The sequence below is a fragment of the Lepisosteus platostomus genome, chromosome 2 (assembly GCF_059453375.1).
Source record: "Lepisosteus platostomus isolate fLepPlt1 chromosome 2, fLepPlt1.hap1, whole genome shotgun sequence".
NCBI classification, from domain to species: Eukaryota; Metazoa; Chordata; class Actinopteri; order Semionotiformes; family Lepisosteidae; genus Lepisosteus; species Lepisosteus platostomus.
This window is the reverse complement of record NC_142612.1, coordinates 33,536,873-33,554,906: the sequence shown is the minus strand read 5'-3', so window position 1 is coordinate 33,554,906 and position 18,034 is coordinate 33,536,873.

Genomic DNA, 18,034 nt, shown 5'->3' with positions numbered 1-18,034 from the left:
ACTAGCCCAGTGTTGGTGTGGAGGATGCAATCATCTACATGCTGCAAAGGGCCTACTCACACCTGGACAAGGCTGGCAACACCGTAAGGATTATGTTTTTCGAATTCTCCAGTGCCTTCAATACTATCCAGCCCTATCTCTAAGGAGGAAGCTGGAGGAGATACAAGTTGATGCCTCCATCATCTCGTGGATCACTGACTATCTGACAGGCAGACCACAGTCTGAGAGACTTCAGAACTGTGTGTCTGAACAGGTAGTAAGTAACACAGGGGCTCCTCAGGGGATGGTTCTTTCTCCGTTCCTCTTCACCCTCTATACTTCGGACTTTAAATACAACTCAAAGTCATGCCACCTGCAGAAGTTCTCAGATGACTCTGCAATTGTGGGATGTATCAAGGGTGGGCAGGAGGAAGAGTACAGAGGACTGGTCAGCAGCTTTGTGGAGTGGTGTGGGGAGAACAACCTGCAATTGAATGTAACAAAGACGAATGAACTGGTGGTAGATTTCAGGAAGAAAAAGGTTAAACCTACTCCGTGTTCTTTTTCTTTTCCCGTTTACAACTGTTTTTGTGCAATATATGCCAGGGACCAGGGACATTTATATTTATATTCATATTGTGCAATAAGACTTTTTTGTGTAGTGTTCTGTTCTTTTTGTGTTCTGGACTGTGAGTAACTCTTCTTAGTGCACTTCTCACTGTACTGATTGTATTGTATTATTATTATTGTATAATTCGTTACACTGTGGCTGTGTTGTCTGTGTTAAGCTTCTGTTGCACTGCAATTTCCCTCACGGGATCAATAAAGTATCTATCTATCAATAAATAGAGCACTATATAGTCAGACTTAAAGGGGAACTACAGTCCCAATTTCTCAGACTGTTATTTAATCTCTGTAACAAAATTAATTGAAGTTACAGAAAATAAATGACAAATTGCAAATTGAGCACAAAATTGTGAACTTTGGGAAAGTACTGTAAATCGTCGTGTTGTTGCAGACTCACATCTGAGTTCCCACAAATTTGCGATTTCTTTCCTGTTTCCTTCCTGAATTATTGCACTTGTATTGTATATTTCAGCTCTTAACCTTAGATCTGCAGATTCAGGCCTCTTTACTAGGCTGAAGTCACGTTTCCACACAGTGGGCAATAGAGCCTCATCTGTGCTGCACCAATGTACTATGGACCTCAAATGAATGTCTCTATAACTCATACAGACTCATAGATTTACTTTTACTTTTGATTTCACTTTATTTATAGATATCTGTGAAGATAAATCTGATAAATAGGACAGTACAGTACTATAATTATTGTTATAACCTCTTGATTTAAATTACCTTGATTTGAGAAGTAGTATTATACTTGCTGTAAGAAACATATTTGAAACCACTTCCTTGTGAAAGATGAACCAGAACACACAACAGAAACAACGGGTAAATCCATAACCTCAGAACAGAAGGTATATTTTTACACAAAAGATTGTGAGAAGCCATTGTGAGATACCTTCTGGAAGAAGCCATTCTGCCATATTGTCAATAATAATACCCAGGTTTCTTTTTTTTCTTGTGTTTGCTGGTGTAATTGTTACTTACACTGGCCTTTTGCTTCAGAATTTGTTTGATCTTTAAAGTGGTATGAAAGGTTCTTGGATAATTACAGTGCCGACATTTTTCTTTTTTCTATTAGCAGCAAAGTCTATTTTTATGGTAAAATATTCAATGCCTTCCTGATTTATTATAACCACAAAGAAATAAACATGAAAAATATATAACAGAATGCATGAATAATTTTTCTCCCTAGCGGGTGAGCTGGAGCCTATCCTGACAAGCAATGGGTACAAGGCAGGTACCATAGAGCAGTTGTTCTCAAACTTTTTGGACCAAGTACCACCTCTAATTTAAACCAAAGCATCCATGTAGCAAAAGCTGCACATGTTCGCTGTCCATTTCATTACAAAGCACACTGAACAGACGTGAATTCATTGGACAAGCCTTGATACAATTCACAACTTTGACAGCAGAGTCTAACACAGATTTTAAATCCTCAGGTGGTCTTGGCTCTCCCTCCGTCCTGGTGTAAGCAAATTCCAAGCTTAGATAATTTGGATCATACCACCCTGTAGCTGTTTTCCGACGCTTGCTAACACAGTGCTGTCTGTGTCAGGTTCAGCAGCAGAGCTAGTGTCGGTGGCCGATGTATAATCCTCCTTGTTCTCAACAGGTGTGCATGATCTATTGGAGCTGGTGTCAGTACCCTTGGCATCTATTCCTTTCAGCCATGACATAAAACTTGATTTTTGTGAGGTTTTCATTTTCGATCAATTGTTCTGACGGCGAATGTGGCGCTGTTGGAGAAAGTTTTCCCTGTTTCCCCATGAAAGACAGTCAAGGGTCCATCTCAGAAGCTAAAAATAGTTTTTATTTCATGCACATGGGAGCGAAACACACAGAGATGTTCGGTGTATTTTTCTCAAAGTAATTAACCTAGAACAGTCCTTAAACATTTTTCTGTTATCTACTATGCTTTCCTGTGTTTAAAGGTTGGCAGTGTTCCAAATTCACGCACATCTTCCTACCTCCCTATTTACTAAAGATAACTGCTTTTAATACCATTGGTCCCTTAGGTTCTTAGCACGCATTCCTATACAATGGTATAGAATTACATCGTAGCCCTTGTGTCAACTCAAGTATTAGCGCGTGCTAAATTGACATAGCTAAGCATGTAGGCTGTGTATTTGACACATAAACTAGTTTTATTAAAATAGAAAATATGAAAACCCGTCTCATGGAAACCTACTGAAGCTAAGCAGGTGTGAGCCTGGTCAGTACCTGGATGAGAGACCTTCTGGGAAAAACTAAGGTTGCTGCTGGGTGTTAGTGGAGCCAGCAGGGGGCGCTCACCCTGCAGTCCATGTGAGTCCTAATGCCCCAGTATAGTGACGGGGACACTATACTGTAAACAGGCACCGTCCTTCACATGAGACGTAAAACCGAGGTCCTGACTCCCTGTGGTAATTAAAAATCCCAGGGCATCTCTTGAAAAAAGGAGGGGTGTAACCCCGACGTCCTGGTCAAATATCCCATTGGCCCTTATCAATCATGGCCTGCTTATAATCCCCATCTATGAATTGGCTGCATTACTCTGCTCTCCTCCCCACTGATAGCTGATGTGTGGTGAGCACTCTGGCGCACTATGGCTGCCGTCCAGGTGGATGCTCCACATTGGTGGTGGTGGTGGAGATGAGTCCCTATTACCTGTAAAGCGTTTTGAGTGGAGTGTCCAGAAAAGCGCTATATAAGTGTAAGCAATTATTAATTATTATTATTATTTACCACCACAGACTGTATTCAGATGCCACCCAAAGTCTATACATAGTTCTGGAAGCTTCCATTCCATAACTTAAAAGCAAATTATTGCTGTAGATGTCTTTTTGTTGGATAACGATGATTTTTCTGCAATTTCATTGAGGTTTTGAAATATGGGCAGTGTAATTGTAAAGCCTCCATAATACAGATTCTTCTCTATTGTATATTTGCTTTCCCAAACTACTGTATCTACAGTATGAGTTACCCAATGAAAAACCAGTGCAACAATAATTTGACCACTGTAGCAGCTGCTCTACTTGACAATATTTATGTCTATTTTATTTCCTGTTTGTTCACAAACTTTTTATGCACATGGCAACGTCACGTGAGACTCAATTTATCCCTTCTTGAGGTGGAACAGCTTAAATCACATTTCATTGGTGTCTCTGGTTTAGAATGTTACAGGAAATATATGAATTGTTAAAATTCTTTGAACAATATATTTTAAAAATCCCAACGTTCCCCAGGCTGAGAAAAAAAGGAAATGTAAGCTGATAGTCAATATATCTTTATCTTCTCTGAACATCTTTGGTGCCCATATTCAGTAAAATCATTGAATGATTGGATCACATTGTTACAAGTAGTAAAGATCTGAGCTGACAACTAACACACACCAGTCTTCACATGACTATAATTACTGCCTTGCAGACAGATTTTCCTACATTATCGACATGTTGAAGAAGATGTGTATCCACTTCTTCTCGAACCCATCTCAAATTATTGCCTTCAGCTACCATGTAGCAGAATTAATCTAATAATTTAAAAAAAAATAGGATATATGAGGAACCTTTTTGAAAGCCTTTCTGTCAACCTTAATATACAGTTTCATCTCATAAGCTTCAGAGGCTTCAAATGTCTTTGTTGCATGTTGATAAAAACGTACCTTCTATTTTTTATGTAAATAGAAGTAAGCTATCTTTAAAATCCTATTATCTTATAATCTAAGTTAGCTTTAATACTTTCAGAATCTAATGAAAATTAAATGAAAATCTGCAGTTTCCTTGTTCTTTGTCATCTGCCTTTTCATGAAGTAGTGTCACTAGTCAAGAATTTGTAATTCTTGATTTTTTGGGTTTACTAGATCTGGCAAGCTCAAATAGAAGATGATGACACTGTGTCTTCTAATACATCTGTGTAATGACTTTATTATTCCTTGAAATTGCAGCTAATGTTATATCTTATATTAAGGTTTATCTTTAGAAGTCAAATATGGATCCTTCAGAAATTAACTATGACATCTGCAGACGTATAAGACATTGTTGTATTATGCATAGGCCAGTGAAAGCTGTGGGTGTCTTATCATAATTTTAATTAATGAAAGTTAAATTATCTAGTTCTGTTTCTGTTTTCTACTCTAGTGGAAGCAGTTCAGACAGAAGCTGGGAGACACAGTAATTGAAAGAACAGCAGTTCTGATATGTTGCTTAAAATAGGTATTGATGGCATTTAGTATTACTTCCCAGTCACACAGTAGTCAATAACCTGAACATTTATAAACTTTAGTTCAGGTGGGTAAACTTATAAACTTTATGCTGACAACATTTACATGGAAATTATTTTTATAGGGGTCACTTCAGATATATGTAATGACCCTGACTTATGGGCAAAGACATATAATATATTGCGTAACTATGTCAAATACTAGTTTTGTGTATGTTAAAGTGTACTGCATGATATATATTGTATACAGATTTGCATATAATGTCTGAAAAACGTCTCTATAATGTATATGTGTAATATACAGTGTAACGATGCCATAGCCAAAATGTAATGTGCTCTCTGAAGGCACCAGTTCTGTAGAGTTTGGGCATTTACTGGGACAATTATTAATCGTAGCAGTAAATCACAAAATTGATTCTTTTGATGGCTTTAGAATCCAACCATGCGACATAACTCAAACAACGCACACACACAGGTACTAATACACGAGGATACATTTATTAATACATAGAATATGCATATAAAACTAACAGATCTCATCGAGAGGGTTATCAGAATACAAAAGGTATATATTCAGTCAGTTACGAAGTGTTACATATATCAAGAGGACATACGTTCAGTATATCATTCATTTAGACGAACTTGGTTATAACTTCTACATTAGATACTCAAAACAAGTACATAACTCTAAGAAATTAAATTGATATCAACTGGTTGGGATAACAATTGAATTCTCGAGCTGTAATGCATTGAAGTTGAATACTCATCCAATCTCTGGGGATTCAGATCTCCTGCGGGCACAAAGAAACAGTTGCAGGCTGTTGCTGTCCAATCCGTGCTCTCTGGCTCCGTGCCAGGCTGTGCTGTGCGGCTTGCGACGGTGCGCTGCAGATGCTCACTGACCGGTTAGTTAGTGTTGGCTTTAACTAGCACAGTTTGTGCACAGGAGAAAAGATGACTGTGAGTCCCAGCAAGTCAGGAAGAGGACCGGTTCGTTCCTGGTGAAGCACTAGTTCTGAATATTGATTCAGCTGTCCACAGTTCCGACCTGTTCACGAGGCCTGCTGCTGTTGCTAACCTCGGGTGGATCCTCTGGTTACTCTCTGGCAACCTCCGCTCTCGACTCTTAGAACAAAGGAAAGTTCTGGCACTCGGACACACTGGCCGTTCCGTGGTTGTCCGGGCTAAGTCTCAGGAAGGTCAGGAGGCGCTCTGCGAGAATGTCCTGCCCTTGGGAGCCTTCTGTTCCTGGGCCGTCCTGCCCTGGAATTCTCCTTTGAATTCCCTTTAGAAAAGTCCACAGAATTCTCCTGAATCTTACTGAATCTCGAATCTTCCAGGCTCTCTGTGTTGCCTGTTTTTACCTGGAGGAACTTCAGCTCGTTGATTGGCTGAAAGTTCCATGGGCATCAGAGTCCCACGTGGGTTACTCGGCCCTACCAGTCCCTGATTGGTTGATCAAGGTGAGATATGAGTCACTTACTCCTGACACTTAGGAATGCAGTCCAGATGTCCATCTGGCACTCCCTAGACAGATAGGCGCCAATGGATGACCATTGATCATGATAGCCAGGCTTAGCTAAGTGCATCCCCCTTTGGGAGCTGTCCTAGGAAACCTTAAATCAAAGGAAACCTTAAATCAGCCTGCATGAATAGTTTCTCTGTGGGTGCACCACAGAGATGAACAGAGAGATGAGGCCTAATTTGGGAAAGCTCAGAAACACTTAATTCTGCCTTATTAATAAGCCTCGCCGCTACAACAGCATTCTATTAAATTGTGTAAAACATGCAATACAGGAACTTAAAATAATTGTATATAATAAACTTCTAAATAAAAGAACAAATTAATGCCTTAATCGGCACTGACTGTCATTGTCATTTTCTGGGATTTTAGCAGGAGCTTTGTAAAATTACATTTTGAAGAAGGTATGTACTTCAGGTGTAACTGGAGTCCTAAAAATCATTGAATGTGCCTTAATGAATGTCCTTTCATGTGGAATTTGTTTAACAATCAAATAAAAATCAGCAGCATCACTGTAGCATGTGCAGTCCTGCTGGTATTTAATACTCTGGTGTTTATAGGTTATTATACCATTACAACAAAACAGAGGATTTAGGAGAATTATCAGAATAATCATAGATTTTCTTCAATTAGTGGATGAGCTTCAGTTTGCTACAATCCCCCCCCCCAAATATTTAACTCAATAGTGCATACTGTACTATAGACACTTTGTGTATTATAACGGTTGCAATATTGATGACACCCGTTCTTCATTATGACTACATGAGATGCAGACATATTTTACTGTATGCAATTTTTACTTGACTATTGTAATAAAATATCCTTGAAAAAGACACAATCACTGGAGTGACTTTTCAGTAATATGCTGCCATTACATTTTGAAACTGTCCCATGGACTTAGTCCTGTCCTAGAGTATCCTGCAGGAGGCAGACGCTGCTACTTTGTTAATGCTGCAATTCACAGCATTTGTAATACAGAGCTGGGGTCTGATTTCAGCAGTCCAATTCGTTGCATTAATATTTACCTAGTATACTAGTTTAGTAAGAAGTGCCCATGGGAATGCTGGCTAGGAGCCACTCTCAGCCAGGGTGGGACAATTATATAGTCAAATGACTGATGATTCCAGAAGTGATATTAAAAAAGTGCTTAAGAAAACTAGAAAAACAAACTTTCAGACTGATGATAAATGTTAGCAGATACTATCAGCTCATAACCATTGTAAATTATATTCAAGCCAACAAGAAGAACCTTTTCTTTTGCAAAGATTTGCCCAGTCACAAAATAGAAGATGGCAATTTCCATATAAGAACAACTTATCTAGAAGAAATCTCACTTAAAATGACTAAAAGGCATAGCATCTGCATAGACAGACAGATTTCCTGACTGTAAAGTAAAATAACAGTCAGTCATTGTATCAAAGCCCTGATAGATAATCATATTCTTTACATGTTTTGTAACAGGTTTTGGTTCAGATGTTATTTTAAAATCAGACAATTTATAAACACTATTCAACCCAACAATCATGTCTTTGGGACATTAAGGACAAGGTACCCCAATCCCAAGACCCAAGTGTAATGAGGCAGCAAGCGGTGAAATTAAACATTCTGTATGCTTTGAAAATATGTGCTGCCTGAAGCTGATGTACGGTATGTTTTAACCCATATACAGTATGGAGAACTATGTTTATTTCAGCAATACAACAATGCTTGTTAAATTCAAGAATCAAATTCAAATATTGTACAGCACTACATTTATTCTACAGCAATGAGATCATGCTTCTACCATCCAGCAGATACACACTCAACATGGTGGCACAGGTGAGTAGGTGAAACTTGCTTTCAGACTCACCCCGATTATGCATTACTAAAGCAAAATTGGAAACAAAGAAAAGTGAGTTTTCTGGAAGTATTGAAAATTTTGAAAACTGCTTTGATAAATGATAAATGAGAACGGGACCCTAAATGAATGCATCAGGATACGCTAAAAGTCTTATCTAATGAAGGTAAAGCAGAGTCTGCAGCTCATACACTCTTTTTACTTGAAAAAGTATGAAGAGTTACAGAAATTGGATGTGTTGCAAAAGGTTGTTAATAATTTCAGTGACCTGAAAGATGCTTTGACTCTGCATAAGACTTTAACTGAAGAGCTTCCAAAGGGAAAAAACAAACACCAAAAAGAAGTGGTTGCTTTTACCAAGACTGTAGAGAAAATGCTAAATGAAAATCCACGGCTTAAAGAATCTGTTCTGGACTTGCAATAGGAGAGCATGAGAAGGAATATTATAAAAATGGTGTGAAAAAAAGGAAGGAAAGACTGAGACACACGGACAAACTGAAAAGGTGGTGAAAACAAGTTGGTGAAGAGCTGAATCTAATATTGAAAGAACAGGCTTGAAAGAGTACTTAGCATTGGGTGAAATAACCTGGGAGAGGTTCAGAATCAGCTACTGTAAGTCATGACCAATTGTTTCTAGGTTCTCTTATTTTGAGATGAAGAAGATGGTGATGGATAGAGAGAAAGAACTAAGAGGAAATACCTCAGGAAATTGTGGTAAGGAGAAGTAATGTGTATCCCATCATGAAAAGTAATGGGGAGCAAGGTCTTGCTGTACACAAATTATGTCATGATGGGGAATTTTTTTGATATCCCAAGATTATCATGTACAGTAGTTGTGAGTAGCCTAAGTACTATAACATTGATATCAGCATAAGATTATGGATGAAAGAGAGCGAACCTGCAAATTTAGGCTATAAAGTGTGCTGTTACTGTCATTTGACTAATTCATTTTGAAAGCCGGATGTTTTAAATTTTAGGCTACTTCTCAGAGTGCAAACAGTGAAGACTGAATGACCTATTTAATAATTTCTTTTTATATATTTTCCATTGATATTATATATCATAATGTTTCAGTAAATAATGTTTCCTTTGGAAAATGTATGTAGTTCAATTTGGGTGGAAATAAAGCATTCCTTTTTAGGATGAAGACTCAGGGAAAAAACAATCTCCACAATATACTCGAGCAATTGGTATAATTAGAGGCAAGTGAATTCTTTATTCTCTGACACAGCTTTGTTGAAAAGAGTAATAATCCAGGCACGCTTAGTTAAACAAAAGTTTATTAACAATGACAAGACAAACACTTTGCTGCACACAGCAAAGTGTAACAACACAAAGGTTACTACATTTACCGTAGGTACAGACAAGATGTTTCAGAGGCCTAACATCCTAATCATCCAGAAAACACCCAGACCTCTACTAAGTATTGAACTCTTTAATTAAATTAGTCGAAAAAGTTCAGAACTGTGGCTTACATTGCTGTCATTCTGTATCAAAACACAATCGATTGTCTACAGAAAACCACAAGGTTTTCTTTCCATGACGGATGCAAACATTACTTTGTCCTGGTGGCCCAATAATTTTCTTTGGAATGGTACACATTCTACTGATATTGATACCTTAACTTAAAGGAAAAGAGCAGGGGTGTGCGATCTGGCAGGCTCCAGTCTGATGGCTATGCGATATTATCTTACTATATTACATTAATCTGAAAAGGGTTACAGGCTTTCCTTGTCTTACATTACTGTTAGAAGGCATGAGAACATAACACTATTGCCTATTAATGACTTTTTCTCCCACAGCAAAAAGCTATTATCTGTATGTTTGCATAAAGGCCACACAAACCGCTCAGATGAAATGTTATTAATACTGTATTGTATATAATTAAAGTTAATTATATAATTTTATTTTCATCGTACTGTATTTTAGTGTTGATGGTTTAATATGTTTGGCATCACAATATTTGTAATTTTTAAGTATATATACTATATATACACTCACAGTGCCCCATCAAAAATAGAGAAATGGATGTTCCATAAGAGTTACACTTCCTGCACAGTGTGGCATACTATGAGGTATGTCCATTGATTTCTGAGGACAGCAAAGTAATAACAGACCAGACTTTTTCCTTAACATATCGGGGACAATATACTGTAAACAGGTGCCGTCCTTTGGATGAGACATAAAACCGAGGTCCTGACTCTCTGTGGTCATTAAAAATCCCTCGTTTCTCGAAAAGAGTAGGGGTGTAACCCCAGTGTCCTGGCCAAATTTCCCATTGGCCCTTACCAATCTTGGCCTAATAATAATCCCCATATATGAATTGGCTTCATTACTCTGCTCTTCTCCCCACTGGTAGCTGATGTGTGGTGAGTGTTCTGGTGCACTATGGCTGCCGTCGCATCATCCAGGTGGATGCTGCACATTGGAGGTGGTGGAGGGGAGTCCATATTACCTGTAAAGCGCTTTTAGTGGAGTGTCCAGAAAAATGCTATATAAGTGTAAGCAATTATTAAGATGCTGTACTGTGAGAAAGAAAACTAATTTAAGTGACTTTACACTTGACATGATCATTCTGCTTATACATTTGGTACATTACTGAGCCAACAGTAGTCCTAACTAATGCCACCAGTCATATTACCCTGAAACTCACAACTAGCATCCCGCTGAAACTAAGCAGGTGTAAGCCTGGTCAGTACCTGGATGGGAGACCTCCTGGGAAAAACTAAGGTTGCTGCTGGAAGAGGTGTTAGTGGGGCCAGCAGAGGGTGCTCACCCTGTGGTCTATGTGGGTCCTAATGCCCCAATATAATGATGGGGACACTATATTGAAAAAAGTTACTGTCCTTCAGATGAGACGTAAAACCAAGGTTCTGACTCTCTTTGGTCATTAAAAATCCCAGGGCATTTCTCTAAAAGAGTATGGGTATAATCCTGGTGTACTGGCCAAATTTTCCATTGGCCCTTACCAATCATGTCCTCCTAATAAACCCCAATTGGCTTCATCACTCTGTCCTCCTGTCCACTAATACTGTAGCTGATATGTGGTGAGTGTACTGGTGCACTATGGCTGCCGTCGCATTATCCAGGTGGGGATTGCACATTGGTGGTGGTGGAGGAGATTGATTAATATGCATTGATTAAGACAGCACTACTAGATTCCTTTCCACTCTCATTCCTTCCCATCATTCAAATACTGAATGATGAAATGCTACTTAATCAGCTAATGTTAGCAAAGTGACCCAATATCACCAAGAACATTTGGGTTCTTGTTGCAGTTGACTAGAATGTGCTGCAGTTTTAATCACTGCTGGAGGTGAACTGAATCCACTTACAGTATATACTCAGAGTACATAAAATGTACTCTGTACATGTACAATGGGATTTTTGCAAAAGCAAAATGTGTAAACTTAAATATTGATATCATTCTGTTTTCTTATATCTCTGTGATACCAGGCAACTTTGCTACAGTTTTCTGCATTATCTTTTCAGCATTGAGTGTGTCTTAGCAATCAACTGGTAAACCATTCAAGTGAGCCATTCACGGGATTTCCTGTCTTATCCTTGTTTATATCATGTTTGGTCAATAGACAGTGTGGAGCCGTGGCAGCTCAGATGGCAGGGGCTCAATCTCAGGCAGGGGCAAGCAATGTAGCTCTAATTCCTTCCAGCCGACTCCCATGTCCACCCAGCCTGCTTTCCAAATGAGTACCGGGGGTTAATCCTTCTGGAAGTAATAGGCCGGCTGGAGTGTGATGCTGACCACATCACCCCCACCTCCAGTGTCGGATGGTAAAGAAAAATGGTGGCCCTTGCCCCCCATTCCCCCATGGGCCTTGATGGCTTGAAAGGGGACCTACCTACCTACTATACAGTACCTAAGTAGTCTGAAAAAAACTGCACACTCGTACCCAGTGTGTTTCTAAGAAGTTCCTATAATGCAGTGTGAAGTTTGAGTCACCGCTTATTGTGGTTTACTACACAAATATGTTTACTACTGTTCAGATGTGTTCTTGTGGTGTGCCGTATTACTGTGGTATAAATAGGTACTGCAACCCTATTAATTATATACAGTATTAACATTAGATATCATAATGGCTAAATTATGATGGATGACCATACTTTTTAATGGAACGGTACATCATAGTTTTTATTACTAGGGAAAGTAATTAAACATGGCATAAAGACACAATTATAAAGACATAATTAAGATGATGTTCATTGTTCACATAGTGTGGAATGTTTTATGTGCCTTTTTGTTCATCAGGAGTACCATCACTCTTGTAGAGGCAAGGCTTATTAAAAATACAGGAATTAAGTTTGCTGCTCCCCTGCCAGTCCCTCTCTCCCTCATCTCGGTGGTGCTGGATACAGAGAGGCCATTCCATTTGGTTCACAATTAAGGTGTTTTTCTAGCTCAGTGGTTTTCAAACCAAAGCATCCAAGTACCACCTACAAGTCATCATCTCATAGGAACCCCAGAAATTCTCAATGACCATCATGAGCGCGCGTGCACACACACTCACACATACATATAATAAATATTATAATAATAAACTTTATTTGATATAACGCCTTTAAAGGTGGCTTCTCAAAGTGTTTTACAGAAAAAAAAAACATTAACAACAACTAATAAAAAAGCACCATTTCAGTGAGAGGGGTGAGCCTGTTTAGTTGAGCAAAGCAGATGTGAATTAATTTTCTTGACAGCAAAGGTCTCGTGGTGGATGTTGTAATGCGTACATTAATTTCTGGAGCAACCTCTCTAATTCGTGCAACTACACCGTTATGTCGGCTTGCCATTGCTCTAGCACCGTCTGTACAAACTCAGACGCATTTTATCCAGTCAAGGCCATTCTCTTCGATAAATTCATTCAGAAGCTGAAATACAGTATGTGCTCTCCTGTAGTTCCTGTTGGTAGCGGTTTACAGAACAGAAAGTCTTCATGGGACATGCCCTCAAACTCGTATCTAACGTAAACAAGCAAATTGGCCAAATCGACTACAGACTCATCTAATTGCAGTGAAAAACATCTGCTCATCTTAACGCGCTCTATCAGTGTGCATTTGATATAATCCTTCATTTCAATAATTCTATGAATGACTGTGTCTTTCAGGGGGAGGGTGGCAGCAGGTCGAGCTGTTCAGCAGCTTTTTCTCTACACATAATACGTGTCAGCTCTTTTGCCAACGGTAAATCAGGTTCTTCAAAAATAGTGTAGCTTACCTGCTTTAGCAATCCGCAAGCTTGCATTTTTCCGCGTTTCTGTTTTTATTTCCATATTTATTTAAAGTTTTTATTTCATGTGCATGGGAGCGAAACACAGAGACGCTCAGTGTATTTTTCTCAAATTAGAACAGTTCTTAAATATTTTTTTGTTATCACGCTTTCGTGTGCTCACAAGATTACCTGCGTACGTAGCACGTATTTCTATGCATTCCTGTGTTTACAACATTGGCATTGTTCCAAAATTACACACATTCTCCTTTCTCCCTATTTGCTGGAGATTCAGTAGCTTTTTTTAAATACAATTGGCCACTTGCATCCGTAGCACGCATTCCTATAGAGTGGTATAGAATTACAGAGTATCTCTTGTGTCCACTGAAGTATTAGCGCGCACTGTATCGTAGTACATAGGCTGCGTATTCGACACGTATTAAAATACAAAATATGAAAACCTGTCCCGATTTTTCAGCGCACACAACACAGTTCCAGGGTCATTTGGCGTACCACCTGGCGCCACTCCACGTACCACTGCCGGTACGCGTACCACAGTTTGAGAACCACTATTCTAGCTGATAGAGTTTCCTGATAAGGAACAACTCCCAAGGCTGAGATTCTCCAACCACCCTAATAAATGGTCATCTTTGGCGCCTTACTCTCTGGGAGATTACTTGGGAGAGTCGCATCCCAGGTTGCTTACAACCCTAATGTCAGAGAGCATTGTTACTCATCCTCCACCTCGATCAGCCAATCAGGAACTGGTAAGGCAGGGTAACCCCACGTGGGTCTCGAATGCCTGCGAAACATTCAATCAATGAACGACCGTAGTTCCTCCAGGTAAAACGGGCAGCACAGGGCTTCTCAGTGCCCCTCCAGAACTTTGTTCTAAGAGTCTAGACCTGAGGTCGCCCGCGCCTCACCAAAGGATCTGCCCGAGGTTAGCCCAGCAGCAAGCCTCGTGAACCGCCGGTACCCCACCGTGAACGCTCGCCTGATCAACAAGTGAACTATGGTCAGAACTGTGGACAGCTGATTCTCAGGATTCGGGACTAGCACTACATCGGGAACGAACTGGTCTTTTTCCCATCTAAAAAGTGTGACTTGCTTGGACCCGCAGTTACTTTTCATGTGCACAATCTCTGCTAGTTAAGTCAACACTAACTAGCTGGTCTTCAGAGAGCCCACTGCCAGTCTGTCGCAGCAGGAACCTCTCCCTCCTTCTGTGATGTACTTGCCTTCAAGTATCTAGTGTAGAAGTTGTAATCAAAGTTCATTTACGAAATGGTATAAAGGAATAGTATACAGAATGTATGTCCCTCTTGGTATTTGTAACTCTTCCTTATTGAATATATAACTTTTGTATTCTGCTAACCCTCACATTAAGATCTGTTATGTTTACATGCACATTTTATATATTAATAAATGTATTAGTATCCGTGTATGTGCGTTGCTGAGTTATTCCGCAAGGTCGGTTTTCTAATAGCCATCAAAGAATAAATTTGTGACTTACTGCTACAATTAATAATTGTCCCAGTAAATGCACAAGACACCTACACTCTCTAAATAGAAAATCCTGATTCATTAGGAACATCACTAACAGGACTTTGAAAGTAATCACAGTGATGGGGCACCACCTGATGGCCAGTGAAGGCTTATAAGAATAAAGAGTGCAATTACCTACTCCAAAACAAAAAGGGCATGGCCACCACAAAGGTAGACCAGGAAAATATCATTAAAGGGGCCCACAGCTGGATAACTTTTTTTTGTAGCTTACCTACACCTACACAATAGGTAAAAAACAATCAAGATCAGGGCCAAAAATATAATCCAGTAAGCAAAACCCAGACAAATGCCAACATTGCTCTCTTGTGGTTTGGAGGAGAGTTGTTTACTTTGCATATCACTTTTTTTGGATTTCCAGGTGAGATGATGCTAGTAATATACAACTATAGAGTTTTCCTTTTTATTTCTTCCTCACATTGTCTAGAAGATTAGAAGAACATATAAACATGTGTTTTTATTACCTAAATAGCTCCTTCAAGTACCTGTTTCCTATTTTATATCTACTGTATAGTTTATGTTTTTGCTGCCTGCATGTAATGTTCTGCTCTTGTGTCACCTGATGGATGTTACAGCCTTGAACTTGATTTAAATATTTTTTAGTTTAATTTGTTGCTTTTACAGCACTTTCTAATCCTCCTATTGTAGTACCATATGGCAATGTCATTAGTTTACTATTATAGACCATAAATCATTAGTAGAAATGAGGAAGGGCAGTAGTGCCAATACAGAATTTTGACATGTATCTTTATTGGAACTATTTTTACTGAAAATTCACTTCTCATTCTGAGTTCTTCCATTTCTTAAACTATGGTAGCTATCTCTTATAATATGGGACTCAATAATATAATATAGAGTTAAGCTTTATTTAGCTATACTGTATATATTTATAGCTACAGTATATAGCTATATAGTTTAACTATCCTTAACCACCACTGGGTAAATTGGATCATGCAATAATGTTGCTAATCATGTACAATGAAAACTTTAAAATATCAAGCCAAACCTAACATTTGTCAAGGTTTGGTTCTCAGATGCTTTAGAGAGCCTGAGAGGGTCTTATGAATGTACAATAAACATATTTAGTTTTGCTTGCACTTCTCTGGATGAATATACTGACATTGAGGACAGGTTGCTGCTGGAAGAGGTGTTAGTGGGGCCAGCAGCTCACCCTGCGGTCCATGTGGGTCCTAATGCCCCAGTATAGTGATGGGGACACTATACTGTAAACAGGCGCCGTCCTTCGGATGAGACGTAAAACTGAGATCCTGACTCTCTGTGGTCATTAAAAATCCCAGGGCGCTTCTCGAAAAGAGTAGGGTTGTAACCCCGGTGTCCTGGCCAAATTTCCAATCGTGGCCTCCTAATAATCCCCCTCTATGAATTGGCTACATTACTCTGCTCCCCACTGATAGCTGATGAGTGGTGAGCGTTCTGGCGCACTATGGCTGTCGTCGCGTCATCCAGGTGGATGCTGCACATTAGTGGTGGTGGAGGGGAGTCCCCATTACCTGTAAAGCGCTTTGAGTGGAGTGTCCAGAAAAGCACTATATAAGTGTAAGCAAATATCATTATTGTTTTATTGAATTTACTGAATAGTGTAACGCTTACGGCCGACAGGCACTGTGTAAGAGCAGGCTTACCAGAGCAGGTGATGTCACCGCCCTTCCCTGTGATAGCAGGACCACAGCTAGGAGGCTGTGAAGAGATCTCTCCTTAGCTCACTGGGCTGGGTCCCTCCTAAGTGACGCGGGAGTCCCGGGTTCAAGCCCCCAATGGCTGGGGGCTGACCTAATGCGGCAAGGGCGCCTGCCTGAACCCCTGTTGTGTTACAATATACTGACCTATGTATGTTACATCTTACATAAGGTTCTGCAAAAAGGTATGCATCCCTACAAAAGCAGTAAAGTTATATAGTAATAAGAAACCATGGTTTTTAAAAGAATTTCAAGACCCACAGTGTAGAAAAGACCTTTTAACAAGGTTGACTGAAATTAATATATTTCAGCCAAGTATGAACTGTGCCCTGCAGTGAGGAGAGCAAAGAGCAGCTATACTTAAATGCTGTACTAAAATCCCAATTTGCTGACTGCTCCCAAAATAAGTCTGGAAAAAAAATCAGGAAATGACCAACAATAAAAAACTCTGTGACCTTACTGGATGATGACCCCAGCCTCCAAGATAAACTTCACCAGATTTAGTCTCGCTTTGAGAACCCCCACCACTGTCTTCTTCCCTGCTTTCTCCATTTTCTGTCCACATTGAAGTGAGAGCAATTTTTACTAAATAAAAGAAAAAACATAGGTTCAGACAATCTGTCAGCTGCGGCCCAACTGTGTCCTGAGTACATCACTATTTTTAATTCACTTCATCTGCAGAAAGGCACAGTTTAAACTACTATAGTTCTCATTCCTACATCTTCAAAGATATCCTGCTTTAATAACTACAGACCAATTGCTCTAACTACAGTGGCTATGAAAGCCTTTGAGTGTCTAGTGCTTAAGCACTTCAATCTCCCCTGTTGGATCCTCACTAGTTTGCCTACCTGGCCAACAAGTTCAATGAAAACCAAATTTGGAAAATCCAAAACTCAAAAGCTTGTATGCTTTTTTTGGATTTAAGTTTGGCCTTCAGCAACATTAACCCACATAAATTCTATAATTAATTGTTGGATTTGAATATCAAATCTGCTATACAGTATGTCATTGGATTCTGGACTTTTTCACATGTCAAAGTGAATAACTGGACATCCTGCCCTCTGACTTTTAATATACAGTAGACATTCCACAAGGCTGTGTCTGTGTTCTTCCTTTTTACAAACAACCTCACATCTCAGGTTGACATGGTTGACTATCGTTGTCCTCATTTCTAATCATGATGAGGCTCCATACCGACAGGTGAATGGCTGGGGAACAACCTGGTGCTCTGATAATGACCTTAACTTCAATGTATCACAAACTTGGGAAATCATAACACAAGTTTAATACAGAACTTTAACTTTATCTCCATCATCATTAAGGACTATGCTATAGTAATTATACATTTCTTCAAATTCTTGGGAACATATACTATATACTGTAAATGGTGA